We start from the raw sequence: 21,696 nt of genomic DNA on the forward strand, positions 1-21,696 counted from the left end.
GCCTTTACTACTTAGACTATAGGCTTCAAATGTGCTCAGTGTAAAAACCCCATACCTGCATAGTCACACCTCTGAACTCTCACCCCTTCTAGAACTCAACCCGAGAGACTTGGGTTGAGACCTGGGTCATCTGACCATGGTCAGCCAATCAGAGGTCTCTGAACGTGTGAGTGTGTGTTTTGTCTGAAAGCTACTTCAGTTGGTTCCAGAGGTGCAGACAGAGAGACACCAGCTCAGAAGAACTCTGCACCACCTCAACTCACAATAGACCTTTCTAATAGGGACAAGTCTTTCTAACATGGACAAGTCTTTCTCTGGACACTCCCTAGCTGGTGTTGACTGTGTCTCTAACCATGTAAGTGGACTTATAGCCAGTTATGGTTAATTTGGTGTATGTTAAATCTGAACATGTTATTAGCTCCATGCTACTATGTGACTACATTATTTTACATGTCTTGTTCCACTATAATATGTTGGTGCTTGTTGGTATATGCATGTGTACAAGTCATGATACACATTCTGTATATTTCGCTCTTTGGTATGGTTACATGTAACTTCAGTATTTACTCAGGCAGTACAGCTTTGGCCCCTTTGTTAGCAAAGGACTAAAGATGGCCGCTGTGTTTACATAGTATGGTCGACCGGTGACGTCCCAGTCACTTCCTGTTATGGTCGCGTGCCCTACCATAATGACCGACTTGTGGCGCTCTTCTGCACTCAGTACGGACATTCCAATTAAAATTCTGAGTGAGAAGCCCTCCCCAGAGACATTTTGACATGAAAAAACTAATTAGATGTATTTGAAAAATACACGGATTAAGTTGTTTTTATTGTTTTGATATTCTAATTGTGTTTGAGCTTTTCAAAGTCCCAGTAGGCCTCTGTCACCTCAACCTCTGGCCTTCATGGGGTTGAACTGTTTGAATGGTTATGGTGTGTTTTGATATTCTAATTGTGTTTGAGCTTTTCAAAGTCCCAGTAGGCCTCTGTCACCTCAACCTCTGGCCTTCATGGGGTTGAACTGTTTGAATGTTTATGGTGTGTTTTGATATTCTAATTGTGTTTCAGCTTTTCAAAGTCCCAGTAGGCCTCTGTCACCTCAACCTCTGGCCTTCATGGGGTTGAACTGTTTGAATGTTGATGGTGTATTCTGATTGGTTAATGGTTAGTATTTTTTAAACAAATGGGGTCAGAGTTTAAGAGAGAGAAATCTGTGTTCCAAAGTGAGACATTTCTCAGGCTACATCTGTCACTGATAACATGACAACATGTCAACATGATAACATGTTTTAAGGTTTTGAACTTGAGCCCTCTGCATCTGCAGTTTTACCATAGTGCGCAGAGGAACATTTATAGGAAGACAACTTGATGACAAATAGCACAGGGTACAAGAGACCAAAGATGCATTGTACTGAGACAGGCATTGAAGAGACCACAGCCACTCAGAGTGATGTCATAAACTATGTTCTTACAGGGAGACGGGTGATTAGCTGATCATTATAAGGATGGGAATCACTCCGATAATGGGCTTTAACCTACCTGGAATGTGCCCCCGCCTTTATTTCATAAGCGATCATATAAGGATGATTACACAACATTTATTGTCCAAGACAAATTTCTATATATACTTTATAAACTAAAAATGTAACAGGGATAGACCTAGTTCAGATACCGCTCTTCTCTTTGCTCTCCCTGAAGCCATGTGTTATCTAGGTCACAGCTGCACCAACCCTGCCTTGGCCCAAAACGGGTCTGTTCAGCGGGCTGCAACAAAAATGATCAGATAAAAATGCATTTTGTATGAAGCTCTGCCCTGTACAACAGCGAACGATTTTATACGTTACATATATCTGAACCAACGTAACCTTTCACACTACTGAACACACCCCTGGACTCGTCGGGGCATGAGGAGAGACCTCACTGGTGTAGAGAGAGTGGTGGTTTTGTGATCAACAAAGACTGGGTCTGTTCGAAGAACACTGACGTTGTTTTGACGTTGGTCTTCATTCTTAGAAACCAAGGGCTCCAAATGGCTCATCCAATGGGTTAGTCAGGCCTTTTAAATCTCCTCCACCAGTCCTCTCTTCTGCTGTTGAGGGTGGAGATGGGGTTAGTCAGGCCTTTTAAATCTCCTCCACCCGTCCTCTCTTCTACTGTTGAGGGTGGAGATGGGGTTAGTCCGGCCTTTTAAATCTCCTCCACCCGTCCTCTCTTCTGCTGTTGAGGGTGGAGATGGGGTTAGTCAGGCCTTTTAAATCTCCTCCACCCGTCCTCTCTTCTGCTGTTGAGGGTGGAGATGGGGTTAGTCAGGCCTTTTAAATCTCCTCCACCCGTCCTCTCTTCTGCTGTTGAGGGTGGAGATGAGGTTAGTCAGGCCTTTTAAATCTCCTCCACCCGTCCTCTCTTCTGCTGTTGAGGGTGGAGATGAGGTTAGTCAGGCCTTTTAAATCTCCTCCACCCATCCTCTCTTCTGCTGTTGAGGGTGGAGATGGGGTTAGTCACACCTGGCTCCTGTTCATTATGCCACACAATAGAAATTGTTAAAATGTTTAGCAATGAAGAAAAAAACATTAAATGTTTTTTTGGACCATGTAGTCCCTCCCTGTTTCAGTCTGTTTTCTTCTGTTTGGTGACTAGTGAACACAATCCCAGTGATGACTTACCCCTTCTCCTAGTCTGTGTCATCACAGTTAGTCATGGGGCTCTGATAGATACAGTGTCAGCGTTGCAGTATGGAGTTCTTATCAGTTAGGTTGACTCTGTGGAGGGGCGCCTTAACGGACATTCCACTGGGTCAAAGTATGACACGCTGTTATCATCACGGAGCAGCTCATTCAGTTATATCAATAGAAGCACATACATAAGCAAAGAAGAGGTCAGAACTTTGATCTACTGACTCAAGTTGTTATGTAGTCAAGCTCACTTCCAAGAAGGCCTAGTCCAGCCAGCAGAAAAGGAGGAAGTCGGATGTGGTTGAGAAAGTCATCAGACCAAGTGTCTTGGAACTGCAGCTCAGTGCACATTGTGGTATTATGTTGAATTACTTTGGCAGGAGCAGAAGGGATCTTTTATTTTTTGTCATCACAAGTATTATTTTTTCCCACTAAAGTTAGTGACTATTTCTCTCTCTATCTGTGTATGTGTGAAGCCTGACCAATGGGGTTGCTTTCCTCCAGGCTGTGCGATCACTGTCCACAATGTGCAGATTCCTGCCAGGTGGCTGCAGGGTCCGGGGAGAGGTGCCTGTGTGAGTGTCACAGCTGGGAGTTCTGTCCTGACCGCTGCTGTGACCTGACCTGCCAGGTGTGTCTGGATGGCTGCTTCACCTGCTGCTCAGCAGACTGTAGCTACACCTTCTTTACTCTCTGCCTCGGCCTCGGACAAAACTGCACCGCCGCCTTCAAAACAGACCGACAACAACCTGGGACCTCAGAGACCCAATGTGAATGTGAGTAACAATTCATTCATTTGTTCATTCATCTGTTTGTTTGCTTATTCCTTCCTTCTACTAACAGATTCACTACTATAGAGACTAGAACCAGGACCAGAATAATGAACAGCTCTACTAACAGATTCACTACTATAGAGACCAGAACCAGGACCAGACTAATGAACAGCTCTACTAAAAGATTCACTACTATAGAGACTAGAACCAGGACCAGACTAATGAACAGCTCTACTAAAAGATTCACTACTATAGAGACCAGAACCAGGACCAGACTAATGAACAGCTCTACTAAAAGATTCACTACTATAGAGACTAGAACCAGGACCAGACTAATGAACAGCTCTACTAAAAGATTCACTACTATAGAGACTAAAACCAGGACCAGACTAATGACCTGCTCTACTAACAGATTCACAACTATAGAGACTAGAACCAGGACCAGAATAATGAGCAGCTCTACTAACAGATTCACTATTATAGAGACCAGGACCAGAATAATGAGCAGCTCTACTAAAAGATTCACAACTATAGAGACTAGAACCAGGACCAGAATAATGAGCAGCTCTACTAACAGATTCACTACTATAGAGACTAGAACCAGGACCAGAATAATGAACAGCTCTACTAACAGATGCACTACTATAGAGACTAGAACCAGGACCAGAATAATGAGCAGCTCTACTAACAGATTCACTACTATAGAGACTAGAACCAGGACCAGACTAATGAACAGCTCTACTAACAGATTCACTACTATACAGACTAAAACCAGGACCAGACTAATGAACAGCTCTACTAACAGATTCACTACTATAGAGACTAGAACCAGGACCAGACTAATGAACAGCTCTACTAACAGATTCAGTACTATAGAGACTAGAACCAGGACCAGAATAATGACCCGCTCTACTAACAGATTCACTACTATAGAGACTATAACCAGGACCAGACTAATGAACAATATACTAACAGATTCACAACTATAGAGACTAGAACCAGGACCAGAATAATGAACAGCTCTACTAACAGATTCACTACTATAGAGACTAGAACCAGGACCAGACTAATGAACAGCTCTACTAACAGATTCAGTACTATAGAGACTAGAACCAGGACCAGAATAATGACCAGCTCTACTAACAGATTCACTACTATAGAGACTAGAACCAGGACCAGAATAATGAGCAGCTCTACTAACAGATTCACTACTATAGAGACTATAACCAGGACCAGAATAATGACCAGCTCTACTAACAGATTCACTACTATAGAGACTAGAACCAGGACCAGAATAATGAGCAGCTCTACTAACAGATTCACTACTATAGAGACTAGAACCAGGACCAGAATAATGAGCAGCTCTACTAACAGATTCACTACTATAGAGACTAGAACCAGGACCAGAATAATGACCAGCTCTACTAACAGATTCACTACTATAGAGACTAGAACCAGGACCAGAATAATGAACAGCTCTACTAACAGATTCACTACTATAGAGACTAGAACCAGGACCAGACTAATGAACAGCTCTACTAACAGATTCAGTACTATAGAGACTAGAACCAGGACCAGAATAATGACCAGCTCTACTAACAGATTCACTACTATAGAGACTAGAACCAGGACCAGAATAATGAACAGCTCTACTAACAGATTCACTACTATAGAGACTAGAACCAGGACCAGAATAATGAGCAGCTCTACTAACAGATTCACTACTATAGAGACTAGAACCAGGACCAGAATAATGACCAGCTCTACTAACAGATTCACTACTATAGAGACTATAACCAGGACCAGAATAATGACCAGCTCTACTAACAGATTCAGTACTATAGAGACTAGAACCAGGACCAGAATAATGAACAGCTCTACTAACAGATTCACTACTATAGAGACTAGAACCAGGACCAGACTAATGAACAGCTCTACTAACAGATTCAGTACTATAGAGACTAGAACCAGGACCAGAATAATGAACAGCTCTACTAACAGATTCACTACTATAGAGACTAGAACCAGGACCAGAATAATGAGCAGCTCTACTAACAGATCCACAACTATAGAGACTAGAACCAGGACCAGAATAATGAACAGCTCTACTAAAAGATTCACTACTATAGAGACTAGAACCAGGACCAGAATAATGAGCAGCTCTACTAACAGATTCACTACTATAGAGACTAGAACCAGGACCAGAATAATGACCAGCTCTACTAACAGATTCACTACTATAGAGACTAGAACCAGGACCAGAAAAATGACCAGCTCTACTAACAGATTCACTACTATAGAGACTAGAACCAGGACCAGACTAATGAACAGCTCTACTAACAGATTCACTACTATAGAGACTAAAACCAGGACCAGACTAATGAACAGCTCTGCTAATAGATTCACTACTATAGAGACTAGAACCAGGACCAGACTAATGAACAGCTCTACTAAAAGATTCACTACTATAGAGACTAAAACCAGGACCAGACTAATGAACAGCTCTACTAACAGATTCACTACTATAGAGACTAGAACCAGGACCAGAATAATGATCAGCTCTACTAACAGATCCACAACTATAGAGACTAGAACCAGGACCAGAATAATGAACAGCTCTGCTAACAGATTCACTACTATAGAGACTAGAACCAGGACCAGAATAATGAGCAGCTCTACTAACAGATTCACTACATAGAGACTAGAACCAGGACCAGAATAATGAACAGCTCTACTAAAAGATTCACTACTATAGAGACTAGAACCAGGACCAGAATAATGACCAGCTCTACTAACAGATTCACTACTATAGAGACTAGAACCAGGACCAGAATAATGAGCAGCTCTACTAACAGATCCACAACTATAGAGACTAGAACCAGGACCAGAATAATGAGCAGCTCTACTAACAGATCCACAACTATAGAGACTAGAACCAGGACCAGAATAATGAACAGCTCTAACAGATTCACTACATAGAGACTAGAACCAGGATCAGAATAATGAGCAGCTCTACTAACAGATCCACAACTATAGAGACTAGAACCAGGACCACACTAATGAACAGCTGTAATAGCGCTGATTATCTTTTTGCATGTGTTTATTTTCTACAGTATTTATTTACATGTTGTTGTAATTCAGAGATGAAAATCAAGCCTTCTCTGTTAGACCAGTGTAGCATAAAATGCATAATGGAGAAATTGAGAATTTCGCTTGTTCAAGAAAATATACACTACCGGTCAAAAGTTTTAGAACACCGACTCATTCAAGGGTTTTTCTTAATTTTTTTTGATTTTCTACATTGTAGAATATTAGTGAAGACGTCAAACTATGAAATAACACATATGGAATCATGTAGTAACCAAAAATTGTTAAACAAATCAAAATCGAATTTATATTTGAGATTCTTCAAATAGCCACCCTTTGCCTTGATGACAGCTTTGCACACGCTTGGCATTCTCTCAACCAGCTTCACCTGGAATGCTTTTCCAACAGTCTTGAAGGAGTTCCCACATATGCTGAGCACTTGTTGACTGCTTTTCCTTCACTCTGCTGTCCGACTCATCCCAAACCATCTCAATTTGGTTGAGGTTGGGAGATTGTGGAGGCCAGGTCATCTGATGCAGCACTCCATCACTCTCCTTGCTGGTAAAATAGCCCTTACACAGCCTGGAGGTGTGTTGGGTCATTGTCTTGTTGAAAAACAAATGATAGTCCAACTAAACCTAAACCAGCTGGGATGGCATATCGCTGCAGAATGCTGTGGTATCCATGTTGGTTAAGTGTGCCTTGAATTCTAAATAAATCACAGACCGTGTCACCAGCAAAGCACCCCCACACCATAACACCCCCTCCTCCATGCTTTATGGTGGGAATTACACATGCGGAGATCATCCGTTTACCCACACCACGTCTCACAAGACACGGCAGTTGGAGATTTTTGGTTCCAATTTGAACTCCAGACGAAAGGACACATTTCCACCGGTCTAATGTCTATTGCTCGTGTTTCTTGGCCCAAGCAAGTCTCTTCTTATTATTGGTGTCCTTTATTAGTGGTTTCTTTGCAGCAATTCAACCATGAAGGCCTGATTCATGCAGTCTCCTCTGAACAGTTGATGTTGAGATGTGTCTCTTACTTGAACTCTGTGAAGCATTTATTTGGGCTGCAATTTCTGAGGCTGGTAACTCTAACATGCTGACCAGACCAGACACGTCGCGTGCGCAAGCATCACAAAATAAATTTTGAAATCCATGTTATTCAATTATTACACCCACACTGCTCGCGCACGCCAACGAGCGTCTGCGGCGCCAAGGGCTAAAATAGAAGTCTTTCCTATTTCTGACGCAGATCGCGCTGCAAGTCCTGCCTCTCCCATCTCCTCATTGGTTTATAAAAGCAGGTTCCCACGTGCCATCTCCTCATTGGTTATACCCACGTGGGTGATTGAAAGACGAACTGTTTTGCCGGTAGTCGTGGTAATACAATGAAAGTTTAGATGCAATCACCATATAAGTTAAACGATGAAAAAGCCTGGAAGGAGGAGAAATGACTAGAAACGATTCGGTTGGCCGTTTTATGTGTGGATTAATTGTCGGAGAAGAGGTCCTTGTGCATTTCAGGTAAAATAACAACTCAATGTTTATATCCGAGGACAAATTAGCTAGCAACAGCAAGCTAGCTAAATAGGACAAATTAACGTTAGCTAGCAAGTGCAAGCTAACTAGCTAAATTGCCATACATGTTTAATGCTTTTCGACCTGTCCCCAAATGAATGTCATTGGTTCAGAGTTTGTTTTGATATTTTAACCTGCGTGTCGTGATCGCGTTTGGTGTGGGGGGGGCAAGATAAATTGATGCACGATAGCGCACGATGGCGCACGCGCGCAGCCGGTTTGGGTTCCGTGTAATGAACTTATCCTCTGCAGCAGAAGTAAATCTGTGTCTTCCATTCCTGTGGTGGTCCTCATGAGAGCCAGTTTCATCGTCGCGCTTGATGGTTTTTGCGACTGCACTTTAAGAAACTTTCAAAGTTATTGAAATTTTCCGTATTTACTGACCTTCCTGTCTTAAAGTAATGATGGACTGTCATTTCTCTTTGCTTATTTTAGCTGTTCTTGCCATAATATGGACTTGGTCTTTTACCAAATAGAGCCATCTTCTGTATACCCCACCTACCTTGTCGCAACACAACTGATTGGCTCAAACGCATTAAGAAGGAAAGAAATTCCACAAATTAACTTTTAAGAAGGCACACCTGTTAATTGAAATGCATTCCAGGTGACTACCTCATGAAGCTGGTTGAGAGAATGCCAAGAGTGTGCAAAGCTGTCGTCAAGGCAAAGGGTGGCTATTTGAAGAATCTCAAATATAAAATATTTGTGTTTAACACTGTTTTGGTTACTACATGATTCCATATGTGTTATTTCATCGTTTTTATATCTTCACTAATATTCTACAATGTAGAAAACTGTAAAAACTAAAGCAAAACCCTTGAATGAGTAGGTGTTCTAAAACTTTTGACCGGTAGTGTACATGTATATAAGACAAGATTGTCTTATTTAATTGGCACTTATCATTGAGAAAATGCTCATAGTGCAAAGTAGTTTTTTTGCCCCATTAATTGGAATGATATCAAATGACTGCAGAATGAATGAAGCTATCTATCACGTGTTTTGGGATAGTCGTGCAGCGTCAGACCTGGGTTCAAATACTATTCAAAATCATTTCAAATACTTAATCTGTGCCTGATCAAGCCTGTCTGGCTTAATTAACCAATAGAATAGTCTCCAAATTACAAACCCCACCAATCTGGCCACACGGAAGAAAAATGCTCAAAGATTTGAAAGATTTTAAATAGTATTAGAACCCAGGTCTGAGTAGTATGTAAGTAACTAAATAATAACTCCACTTCTAAGAGAGTTTGAGTTCTGTTTCATGTCCTCTAATCTGGGTTGACCCCTACACAATCTGCATGGCCAAGCCTTTGTGATGCTGTGGCTTCACTCCAGATTCGTCCATTGTTTACATCCAACTGCATTCCACTGATAAGATACCATATATGTCACTAAGAGACTGACTACCATAGGGCAGCTCCGGCAACTGCCAGATGGGCTGGTCCATCTTAAGCCCAGCAAGCCTGTCAAAATCGTGTTTAACGCAGAACGTTCATTATTTGGCCAACAACGAGGGCCTTAAGGAAAACAAATGGGCCGGTGTGTTAGAAATGCCCGGAAATGCCAGATGCCTTGTCCCAGTCCGTCCCTGATGCCACTGCATTCCAGTAATAGGCCTGCTGTTACTCTATCATATCTGGCCCAGATCCCTCCTCTAAGCCCTGTGATCCCCAAGACACACTGACAATAATGACTAAAACCTTGTCTCTTCCTTGTATTCATTTATCAACAGCAGCCAGTCACAGATGGCCAAATGAGTTGTGCGGCTAGCACATTGTACTGTGGCTCAGCCAGCTAGCTAGGCAAGACAATGAGACTTCACTAAGAGGCACCAGGAGTGTATCCGAGCAGTGAAACATTCTGAATGTTGCAGAAATGTAGCTATAGAGCCAGCTGACACGATTCCCTATTCTACATGATAAAACTCCTGTCGTTCTACACAACACATTTCTATCTGAAAGTGCTAGGCCGTTGCACTGTCCTGAACAGACCCCAGGGTTCCATCTCTGACATTAGGCCTCCTCACCCTTTGTCCCAAATTGAACCCTTTTCTCTCGTCTACTTCGGCAGCGTTTAGACAGGCAGCCCAATTCTAATATTTTTTTTTCCACTAATTGGTCTATTGACCAATCACATCAGATCTTTTTAAATCAGATCTTTTTCCAGCGCTGATCTGATTTGTCAAAAGACCAATTAGTGGAAAAAAATATGTGTAAACACAGCCATCGTAGGGAATAGGATGTCATTTGGGACGTAGCCCTGGTGTAGGAAACTCCGCCCACTCCAGTGATATATTTCCCTCAACCCAATCCTGTTCCTCCCCCAGTGGTGGAGCCTGACCTTAAATACACTCACCTGAAGGCAATCAGTGGTGGAGCCTGACCTTAAATACACTCACCTGAAGGCAATCAGTGGTGGAGCCTGACCTTAAATACACTCACCTGAAGGCAATCAGTGGTGGAGCCTGACCTTAAATACACTCACCTGAAGGCAATCAGTGGTGGAGCCTGACCTTAAATACACTCACCTGAAGGCAATCAGTGGTGGAGCCTGACCTTAAATACACTCACCTGAAGGCAATCAGTGGTGGAGCCTGACCTTAAATACATTCACCTGAAGGCAATCAGTGGTGGAGACTGACCTTAAATACTGTCACCTGAAGGCAAATATTTATACATGTCAACATTCCAACTGCAACGAGCCATGGAAGTTTAGAAGACAGCTGTGGCTTTCCAAGTTGGGAATTGAGGAAGTATCGCTAAGTAAAGGTTGGTAGAAAATGTCCTGCTTACCCTTAACACTACTATCATCTGAACGGCTATCTGCAAGCTGGAACCGCTAGTAATGTTGACGATCCATTGATTTGTTACCTTCTCCTTTAAACTGTACTCCAGCTCATCCTCTGTCCTTGCTGACACACAACTGTGGTAGCCCATGCAATTTTTATTTAACTAGTCAAGTCAGTTAAGAACAAATTCTTGTTTACAATGACTGTCTACCCTGGCCAAACCTGGACGATGCTGGGCCAATTGTGCGCCGCCCTATGAAACTCCCAATCACGGCTGGTTGTAATACAGCCTGGAATCGAACCAAGGTCTGTACTGACACCTCTAGCACTAAGATGCAGTGCCTTAGACCGCTGCACCACTTGGGAGCCAACCTTCTACACCAGGGGAAGTCAACCCTGTTCCTGGAGTGCCACAGGTACTGCCGGATGTTGTTCCAGCTAGGTACCCCACCTGACCAACTGAGCTAATTAATCTGTTCAGTGATTGACTAAATTCAACACACCTGGTCTTCCAGGTCAGTTGAACCAAAAACATGAAGTGCCTGCGGTGCACCAGGACCAGGCTTGCCTGCCTCATTGCTGTTCTGTTCTGCCCTGCCCTGTTCTAGACTGTCCTTTAGCAGCTCTGCCCTGTTCCAGACTGTCCTTTAGCAGCTCTGCCCTGTTCTAGACTGTCCTTTAGCAGCTCTGCCCTGTTCCAGACTCTCCTTTAGCAGCTCTGCCCTGTTCCAGACTGTCCTTTAGCAGCTCTGCCCTGTTCTAGACTGTCCTTTAGTAGCTCTGCCCTGTTCTAGACTCTCCTTTAGCAGCTCTGCCCTGTTCTAGACTGTCCTTTAGCAGCTCTGCCCTGTTCTAGACTCTCCTTTAGCAGCTCTGCCCTGTTCCAGACTCTCCTTTAGCAGCTCTGTCCTGTTCTAGACTGTCCTTTAGCAGCTCTGCCCTGTTCTAGACTGTCCTTTAGCAGCTCTGCCCTGTTCTAGACTGTCCTTTAGCAGCTCTGCCCTGTTCTAGACTGTCCTTTAGCAGCTCTGCCCTGTTCTAGACTGTCCTTTAGCAGCTCTGCCCTGTTCTAGACTGTCCTTTAGCAGCTCTGCCCTGTTCTAGACTGTCCTTTAGCAGCTCTGCCCTGTTCTAGACTGTCCTTTAGCAGCTCTGCCCTGTTCTAGACTGTCCTTTAGCAGCTCTGCCCTGTTCTAGACTGTCCTTTAGCAGCTCTGCCCTGTTCTAGACTGTCCTTTAGCAGCTCTGCCCTGTTCTAGACTGTCCTTTAGCAGCTCTGCCCTGTTCTAGACTGTCCTTTAGCAGCTCTGCCCTGTTCTAGACTGTCCTTTAGCAGCTCTGCCCTGTTCTAGACTGTCCTTTAGCAGCTCTGCCCTGTTCTAGACTGTCCTTTAGCAGCTCTGCCCTGTTCTAGACTGTCCTTTAGCAGCTCTGCCCTGTTCTAGACTGTCCTTTAGCAGCTCTGCCCTGTTCTAGACTGTCCTTTAGCAGCTCTGCCCTGTTCTAGACTGTCCTTTAGCAGCTCTGCCCTGTTCTAGACTGTCCTTTAGCAGCTCTGCCCTGTTCCAGACTCTCCTTTAGCAGCTCTGTCCTGTTCCAGACTGTCCTTTAGCAGCTCTGCCCTGTTCCAGACTCTCCTTTAGCAGCTCTGCCCTGTTCTAGACTGTCCTTTAGCAGCTCTGCCCTGTTCTAGACTGTCCTTTAGCAGCTCTGCCCTGTTCTAGACTCTCCTTTAGCAGCTCTGCCCTGTTCTAGACTCTCCTTTAGCAGCTCTGCCCTGTTCTAGACTCTCCTTTAGCAGCTCTGCCCTGTTCTAGACTCTCCTTTAGCAGCTCTGCCCTGTTCTAGACTGTCCTTTAGCAGCTCTGCCCTGTTCTAGACTGTCCTTTAGCAGCTCTGTCCTGTTCTAGACTCTCCTTTAGCAGCATGCCTTCCAGTTTTTCCACCAGGTGTTCATCGGTGCCACCAGTCCCTCAACCTCAGTGACAGCAGCTTATAAACCACTCACTCACCTTGGTGTCAAATGTGAAATATTTGCTGCTGTGAATCAGTGGTGGCCATTTAAATGAAGGAGGATAGGCTCATAGTAATGGTTGGAATGATACAAATGGAACAGTATTAAACATGTTCTGATTCCAGCCATAATTATGAGCTGTTCTTCCCTCACCAGCCTCCACTGAATAAAACCGGTATGTGTTACTGGGCGGTGCGCTCGGCTGGGACAAAGAAGAAAAACCTGAATACACACCCATCCTGTCTGGCATCTACCTCTGAGAGGTGTTACCTCAGTTGCACTCTGTGTTAAGAGACACTTCAGGAAGGATGATTATCCACACACACCAAGAGCAGCTCTGGGAATAAGACAATACTTAAACAACAAACTGTAGTTTACTTTAAGAGGAAGTTAAAAGTATTTTTTATATATATAAAGGAGTGGGAGTCGAACTTGTTGAAGCGGTGGAAGGTAAACGTTGAAATAACAATACTATACAATTCTCTTGTTTTAATTTTAGCTGCTTAGTTTTCTTCTTTAATTAACAATGTCACTGTGCCTCAGCCTTGTACAGTTCTGCACCACAGTCTACAACAGACTATTTTTAATTATATGAAGCACCTTGGTCCTCATTGTTTTTGACTATTTAACCCTTTTACTAAAGGGCACCGTCCCTCTACAAAGATCTGTTGTATCCTTAGTAACACTTCCTTCCTCTTCTAACTTCTGTCCCCACCTGTTTGAAGGCAACTAAATATGTTGTGAAAGGTACTTTACAGCTGTGATTTTAAACAGCACAGGCAGCCAATCGGGATGTTTAAACAGCACAGGCAGCCAATCGGGATGTTTAAACAGCACAGGCAGCCAATCGGGATGTTTACCCCATTTATTTAAATTAGAAAGTTATCTGGTGGCTTCAGATCGTAATTCCAGAAACTGTGTCCTAGTTTTAGATACAAATAGGTATTTGATGAAAGGAAGAGTGTGTAGCTAGATCTAGCAGCAAATCAGAACTGCTAATCATATTACAATGAACTTCTATCTGCCATGGTAAATGACTCCATCATACTGTGCCTGATAAGGGTTAGTATAGGGTTCAATTCCAGTGAGGGGAACTCTGTTGGAGGTGGTGCTGAGTATGTGGGTGTGTCTCTGGTGTGGTTTAGTCCATGTCTTCAGGTAGAGGGTCCCTCTGTGATGTGGTTTAGTCCATGTCTTCAGGTAGAAGGTCCCTCTGTGATGTGGTTTGGTCCATGTCTTCAGGTAGAGGGTCCCAGTGTGAATGGCCCCCCCTCCCCTTCTCTCTCTCGGCAGTGACCAGGCAGCTGAGACATTGGCTGATCACTATTGATTTGATATTAACAAATTTATGGACACTTTTCACTCCTCTCTTTCAGCGGTTACCAGACAGCCAGACGGACAGCCAGACAGACATGGGCTGCTGCTTCAGCGGGTCTGAGGGGGAAGGAGAGGGGGACATGAAGCACGGGGGGGACAGCGGCTGTAAGACGTGCTGTCTGAAGACCAGGAACTGCGTGATGAGTGGAGAATGTGGACGGGCTCTTCAGATTGCCAACGTCTGTGCTATGTGTGGAATGTGCATCCGCATGTTTGTCTGTAAGTATTTCAGAGATGACAACCTCAGGGGTAATAAGGATGCCAAAACACCAGCTGTGTCCGTGTCCACACTAGGATAATACCTGGCCATGCATTCTGAATACGAGCTGTTTCCCAGTGTCCACACTAGGATAATACCTGGCCATGCATTCTGAATACGAGCTGTTTCCCAGTGTCCACACTAGGATAATACCTGGCCATGCGTTCTGAATACGAGCTGTTTCCCAGTGTCCACACTAGGATAATACCTGGCCATGCATTCTGAATACGAGCTGTTTCCCAGTGTCCACGCTAGGATAATACCTGGCCATGCGTTCTGAACACCAGCTGTGTCCCAGTGTCCACGCTAGGATAATACCTGGCTATGCGTTCTGAACACCAGCTGTGTCCCAGTGTCCACGCTAGGATAATACCTGGCTATGCGTTCTGAACACCAGCTGTGTCCCAGTGTCCACACTAGGATAATACCTGGCTATGCGTTCTGAACACCAGCTGTGTCCCAGTGTCCACACTAGGATAATACCTGGCCATGCGCTCTGAACACCAGCTGTGTCCCAGTGTCCACGCTAGGATAATACCTGGCCATGCGTTCTGAACACCAGCTGTGTCCCAGTGTCCACACTAGGATAATACCTGGCCATGCGTTCTGAACACCAGCTGTGTCCCAGTGTCCACACTAGGATAATACCTGGCCATGCGCTCTGAACACCAGCTGTGTCCCAGTGTCCACACTAGGATAATACCTGGCCATGTGTTCTAAAAGGTATGCTAGTATGAACATTGGAACATAGTGGCTGTTTTATACTGTATGTTAATGCATCATGTAAGACACAATTAGCAATTTCATGTTATGATATTACAGAGCAAGTTGGCACTAACCAGACAGGTATACAGTGTTTCATGGCATACTATAATGCATTAATCAACATTAATGAATAAAGACTAAATGTGAAATGTACATAATGTAATCAACATTCCTAACACAGTGAAGAAGTAATCAGTGTATCAGGAACAGAACTCATTGTCCTCCATACCTCCTCTCTCACAGAGCTGTGACTCCATGAGGTCAGACCTGCTCTCATTCCCATGGCAGCTGTACAGAGAGCTGTGAACAATAGGACCGGTATGACACTCTCCCATGGGTGGATCACCTGGGATCCAGCCATCTTACAAGACACACACCCTGGACCCGCCCTGTGCCTTACAGCCAATGGAATCAGCACCCTGGACCCGCCCTGTGCCTTACAGCCAATGGAATCAGCACCCTGGACCCGCCCTGTGCCTTACAGCCAATGGAATCAGCACCCTGGACCCGCCCTGTGCCTTACAGCCAATGGAATCAGCACCCTGGAGCCAAGCAGGAAGGCATGTGAAACATATCCTGTAATTCATGTCCTTGTGCAATAATACTTATTTTCCTTTTCTGTTGTAAAACATCTTGAAACAGTGTGCCCTAATGAACATGACCCTGTCCTGCTGCTGTTTATGCAGAGCTCCAGCTGGGGAGGGAAGAGGCAGTAGGCTGGGCCCAGCAGGCAGTATGTATGCACAAACACGAACACATTGTTCATGCCACCAAGTGGCCTTTTGAGAACTGGAAGATCACGCAGGGAGTAGGTGGAAACATATTCATACCGGCGAAGAGACTGTACCACCGGGAACACTCGGCTGTGAGGGGAAATGATGTTTGTTGTGGAGAGAGGAGGGGGACCGATACGGGGGGCAGAGAGAGAGATGAGAGCGGAGCGAGAGACAACATACTCTTTCATGCCAAATTCTCAATAAAACGGTGCTTACAGGATGACACCAGAATGTACCAGGTATATAATCTGATCATCCTTATCATAACATAGTGGTTTGGATAGAAAAGGGATCAGAGCATGTGTCCCAGATGGCACCCTATTCCCTTCATAGTGAAGTGGCCCCCTATTCCCTTCATAGTGCACTACTTCTGATAAGAGGAGGAAACTACTAGACTAACTGAGCATGCTGAAACCAACCTTTATGACAAACCAGTCACAGTGGTAGGATGTCTGTGTCCTCAGAAAATCATTCCATCTCTGAGTGTCCCAGATGGAACCCTATTCCCTTCATAGTGCACTACTCCTGATAAGAGGAGGAAACTACTAGATGAACTGAGCATGCTGAAACCAACCTTTATGACAAACCAGTCACAGTGGTAGGATGTCTGTGTCCTCAGAAAATCATTCCATCTCTCTGAGTGTCCCAGATGGAACCCTATTCCCTTCATAGTGCACTATTTCTGACCAGGAGGCATAGGGTCCAAGGCAGGTTGTGAGGATGGACTATACAGCCTCTCTCTCTCTCTCCTGTATATACAGTATGTCTCGCTCTCTCTTCATCGTTCTCCTTAAGTGTCTAAAAAACAAGTGCGTTGAGTCCGATACAGAACTGTGTCATTCATAGACTGGACTACCGTACCATGTTGGCCTCACTGCCGAGGTGAACCTTCCCTCTTCCAAACGTCATCTTTTATCTGTAAAAAGTATTTTTCAGCAATGTTCTTATGCTCCTTGACAGTCCAATACGTAAGAAAAGAGATGTGCTTTTTTGTATGATTCATTTGTTATTTTGTAGGGTGTTTTTATTCAGTGTTTCTGGGGTGAGTTGTTTTCATGTCTATTGGGATTATCATTTATTGTGCTCAGAAAATATTTTTATACTGTAGGTGTCGTAGCTGGGGAAGAAACTATCGGTACGGTTCAGTCTGCGTCCCCAATGGCTCCCTATGCAGTGCACTACTGTAGACCAGAGCCCTGGGCGTCCTGGCCAAAAGTTGTACACTATATAGATAGTCAGATGCAATTTGGGACGCAGTACTTTGTTGTAGTGATGACTACACACCACTTCTATGTTCACGTTGTGTAATGTATTACTTAATAAAGAACTACCAAGTGTACCGCCTGGTGAAATACTCTTTTCTGTCCCTCCCCAAAAATATTTTCTGTTTGTTCCAATTTAAGCAGTTTCCTAAATCAAAGACAAGTCCTTCATGAAAGGAACAAACTGTGGCTTGTCTGAGCTCTCAAGGGGGAACATTTCCAGAAGGATGTACTCCCACACATCAGGCAGGATACGGGCACAGACACACAAACACAATGAAATAACATCAGGAGGCGCCCCTTTGACCGAAGACCAGTCCTCACAACTTCCAAAAAAGAAGAACAAAATGGAAGATGTAGTGATTTATATTTTAGTAACCTCGCTATCTTCCTCCTCGGTTTTCTCTCCTTGACTGAATGCATCCCTCTCATCTCTCTTGCACTGTGATTCTCTTATGTACAGCAGTGGGTCTGGAAAGAGACAGGGAGCAAGAGAGAAATCATTATTTAGTAGGCATGGAATGGAGCTGTCAATCATACTGTAGGTTACAGCACCAGCCCGTTCTCCTGGCTCCCACATAATATACAGGTGGTGTACCGTTCTCAAGACTCCCACCTAATATACAGGTGGTGTACCGTTCTCCTGGTTCCCACCTAATATACAGGTGTTGTACCGTTCTCATGACTCCCACCTAATATACAGGTGGTGTACCGTTCTCATGACTCCGCCCTAATATACAGGTGGTGTACCGTTCTCAAGACTCCCACCTAATATACATGTGGTGTACCGTTCTCCTGACTCCCACCTAATATACAGGTGGTGTACCGTTCTCATGACTCCCACCTAATATACAGGTGGTGTACCGTTCTCATGACTCCCACCTAATATACAGGTGGTGTACCGTTCTCCTGACTCCCACCTAATATACAGGTGGTGTACCGTTCTCATGACTCCCACCTAATATACAGGTGGTGTACCGTTCTCAAGACTCCCACCTAATATACAGGTGGTGTACCGTTTTCAAGACTCCCACCTAATATACAGGTGGTGTACCGTTCTCCTGACTCCCACCTAATATACAGGTGGTGTACCGTTCTCCTGACTCCCACCTAACATACAGGTGGTGTACCGTTCTCATGACTCCCACCTAATATACAGGTGGTGTACCGTTCTCCTGACTCCCACCTAATATACAGGTGGTGTACCGTTCTCATGACTCCCACCTAATATACAGGTGGTGTACCGTTCTCAAGACTCCCACCTAATATACAGGTGGTGTACCGTTTTCAAGACTCCCACCTAATATACAGGTGGTGTACCGTTCTCCTGACTCCCACCTAATATACAGGTGGTGTACCGTTCTCCTGACTCCCACCTAATATACAGGTGGTGTACCGTTCTCATGACTCCCACCTAATATACAGGTGGTGTACCGTTCTCCTGACTCCCACCTAATATACAGGTGGTGTACTGTTCTCATGACTCCCACCTAATATACAGGTGGTGTACCGTTGTCATGACTCCCACCTAATATACAGGTGGTGTACCGTTCTCATGGCTCCCACCTAATATACAGGTGGTGCACCGTTCTCCTGACTCCCACCTAATATACAGGTGGTGTACTGTTCTCATGACTCCCACCTAATATACAGGTGGTGTACCGTTCTCACGACTCCCACCTAATATACAGGTGGTGTACCGTTCTCATGACTCCCACCTAATATACAGGTGGTGCACCGTTCTCATGACTCCCACCTAATATACAGGTGGTGCACCGTTCTCATGACTCCCACCTAATATACAGGTGGTGTACCATTCTCCTGACTCCCACCTAATATACAGGTGGTGTACCGTTCTCATGACTCCCACCTAATATACAGGTGGTGTACCGTTCTCCTGACTCCCACCTAATATACAGGTGGTGTACCGTTGTCATGACTCCCACCTAATATACAGGTGGTGTACCGTTGTCATGACTCCCACCTAATATACAGGTGGTGTACCGTTCTCATGACTACCACCTAATATACAGGTGGTGTACCGTTCTCCTGACTCCCACCTAATATACAGGTGGTGTACCGTTCTCCTGACTCCCACCTAATATACAGGTGGTGTACCGTTCTCCTGACTCCCACCTAATATACAGGTGGTGTACCGTTCTCCTGACTCCCACCTAATATACAGGTGGTGTACCGTTGTCATGACTCCCACCTAATATACAGGTGGTGTACCGTTGTCATGACTCCCACCTAATATACAGGTGGTGTACCGTTCTCCTGACTCCCACCTAATATACAGGTGGTGTACCGTTCTCCTGACTCCCACCTAATATACAGGTGGTGTACCGTTCTCATGACTCCCACCTAATATACAGGTGGTGTACCGTTGTCATGACTCCCACCTAATATACAGGTGGTGTACCGTTGTCATGACTCCCACCTAATATACAGGTGGTGCACCGTTCTCAAGACTCCCACCTAATATACAGGTGGTGTACCGTTCTCATGACTCCCACCTAATATACAGGTGGTGTACCGTTCTCAAGACTCCCACCTAATATACAGGTGGTGTACCGTTCTCACGACTCCCACCTAATATACAGGTGGTGTACCGTTCTCCTGACTCCCACCTAATATACAGGTGGTGTACCGTTCTCCTGACTCCCACCTAATATACAGGTGGTGTACCGTTCTCATGACTCCCACCTAATATACAGGTGGTGTACTGTTCTCAAGACTCCCACCTAATATACAGGTGGTGTACCGTTCTCAAGACTCCCACCTAATATACAGGTGGTGTACCGTTCTCAGACTCCCACCTAATATACAGGTGGTGTAATGTTCTCCTGACTCCCACCTAATATACAGGTGGTGTACCGTTCTCAAGACTCCCACCTAATATACAGGTGGTGTACCGTTCTCAAGACTCCCACCTAATATACAGGTGGTGCACCGTTCTCATGACTCCCACCTAATATGCAGGTGGTGTACCGTTCTCATGACTCCCACCTAATATACAGGTGGTGTACCGTTCTCAAGACTCCCACCTAATATACAGGTGGTGTACCGTTCTCATGACTCCCACCTAATATACAGGTGGTGTACCGTTCTCAAGACTCCCACCTAATATACAGGTGGTGTACCGTTCTCATGACTCCCACCTAATATACAGGTGGTGTACCGTTCTCAAGACTCCCACCAAATATACAGGTGGTGTACCGTTCTCAAGACTCCCACCTAATATACAGGTGGTGTACCGTTCTCATGACTCCCACCTAATATACAGGTGGTGTACCGTTCTCATGACTCCCACCTAATATACAGGTGGTGCACCGTTCTCATGACTCCCACCTAATATACAGGTGGTGTACCGTTCTCATGACTCCCACCTAATATACAGGTGGTGCACCGTTCTCACGACTCCCACCTAATATACAGGTGGTGTACCGTTCTCAAGACTCCCACCTAATATACAGGTGGTGTACCGTTCTCATGACTCCCACCTAATATACAGGTGGTGTACCGATCTCAAGACTCCCACCTAATATACAGGTGGTGTACCGTTCTCAGACTCCCACCTAATATACAGGTGGTGTACCGTTCTCATGACTCCCACCTAATATACAGGTGGTCCACTGTTCTCACGACTCCCACCTAATATACAGGTGGTGTACCGTTCTCAAGACTCCCACCTAATATACAGGTGGTGTACCGTTTTCAAGACTCCCACCTAATATACAGGTGGTGTACCGTTCTCACGACTCCCACCTAATATACAGGTGGTGTACCGTTCTCATGACTCCCACCTAATATACAGGTGGTGCACTGTTCTCACGACTCCCACCTAATATACAGGTGGTGTACCGTTCTCAAGACTCCCACCTAATATACAGGTGGTGTACCGTTTTCATGACTCCCACCTAATATACAGGTGGTGTACCGTTCTCACGACTCCCACCTAATATACAGGTGGTGTACCGTTCTCATGACTCCCACCTAATATACAGGTGGTGTACCGTTCTCAAGACTCCCACCTAATATACAGGTGGTGTACCGTTCTCAAGACTCCCACCTAATATACAGGTGGTGTACCGTTCTCCTGTCTCCCACCTAATATACAGGTGGTGTACCGTTCTCATGACTCCCACCTAATATACAGGTGGTGTACCGTTCTCATGACTCCCACCTAATATACAGGTGGTGTACCGTTCTCATGACTCCCACCTAATATGCAGGTGGTGTACCGTTCTCATGACTCCCACCTAATATACAGGTGGTGTACCGTTCTCAAGACTCCCACCTAATATACAGGTGGTGTACCGTTCTCATGACTCCC

At 44.8% G+C, this 21,696-nt stretch overlaps 1 long non-coding RNA gene across 2 annotated transcripts; it reads left to right on the top strand.

Moving 5' to 3' along the window:
* The first annotated feature begins 212 nt into the window (after positions 1-212).
* LOC120043696 lies at positions 213-17,437 on the top strand. Of its 2 annotated transcripts, none has more exons than XR_005476500.1 (4): positions 213-355; positions 3,149-3,448; positions 14,298-14,517; positions 15,566-17,437. It is a non-coding gene; the product is annotated as an uncharacterized LOC120043696 (long non-coding RNA). The 2 variants fall into 2 exon arrangements; XR_005476499.1 differs by having other exon boundaries at positions 3,177-3,448.
* Positions 17,438-21,696: the final 4,259 nt, after the last annotated feature.

This window comes from Salvelinus namaycush, chromosome 3, assembly GCF_016432855.1.
Source record: "Salvelinus namaycush isolate Seneca chromosome 3, SaNama_1.0, whole genome shotgun sequence".
NCBI classification, from domain to species: Eukaryota; Metazoa; Chordata; class Actinopteri; order Salmoniformes; family Salmonidae; genus Salvelinus; species Salvelinus namaycush.